This window comes from Chiloscyllium punctatum, chromosome 31 (genome assembly GCF_047496795.1).
Source record: "Chiloscyllium punctatum isolate Juve2018m chromosome 31, sChiPun1.3, whole genome shotgun sequence".
Lineage (NCBI taxonomy): Eukaryota > Metazoa > Chordata > Chondrichthyes > Orectolobiformes > Hemiscylliidae > Chiloscyllium > Chiloscyllium punctatum.
The window spans coordinates 7,142,946-7,143,552 of record NC_092769.1 but is presented as its reverse complement, the minus strand read 5'-3'; the positions used below and the strand labels follow the sequence as shown (position 1 = coordinate 7,143,552).

At 43.8% G+C, this 607-nt stretch overlaps 1 non-coding gene across 1 annotated transcript; it reads right to left on the bottom strand.

Moving 5' to 3' along the window:
• Positions 1-335: 335 nt before the first annotated feature.
• Positions 336-407, bottom strand: trnah-gug (transfer RNA histidin (anticodon GUG)). The gene has a single exon. It is a non-coding gene; the product is annotated as a tRNA-His (tRNA).
• Positions 408-607: the final 200 nt, after the last annotated feature.

The window sequence follows — 607 nt, the reverse complement described above, 5'->3', positions numbered from 1 at the left end:
CCACAAAAACATGATGAAAGAACAGCGCTCCGAAAGCTAGTGCTTCAATTAAAGCTGTAAGATCATAACCTGGTGTTGGGTGATTTTTAACTTTGTACTCCATAGTCCAACAACGGCATCCCCAAATTAATGAAATGGGGTATGGGATGGAAAGTTCGGTTAGTGATCGTAGGAGGGAAAAAATCTCTGAGAACGGGTGGATTTGAATTCTGAAACACAGAGATGTGAGCGAGCAGAACTTGAAGGAAAAAGTAATCACTTTGGAGAAAATTGCCATGTTAAAACAACGAATTCCTTTGTGTTTCACAAAAGACTGGGACAAATAGAGCGATTGCTGCCGTGACTCGGATTCGAACCGAGGTTGCTGCGGCCACAACGCAGAGTACTAACCACTATACGATCACAGCACCCCACAGATGAGCACACAAGATCGCAGCAATAAGTACAGTATCATAAGAAATGTTAGGCAGAGCACCAAATGCACAATACCAGTGCTTATTGAACAGTGCCAGACATGTGGGAACTCAGAATGGGCCGACCGTTTAACTTCAGTGCCCCAAGTGGCTGTGGTGATTCCATCATTAATATGCTGAAGGCTGAGACAAAT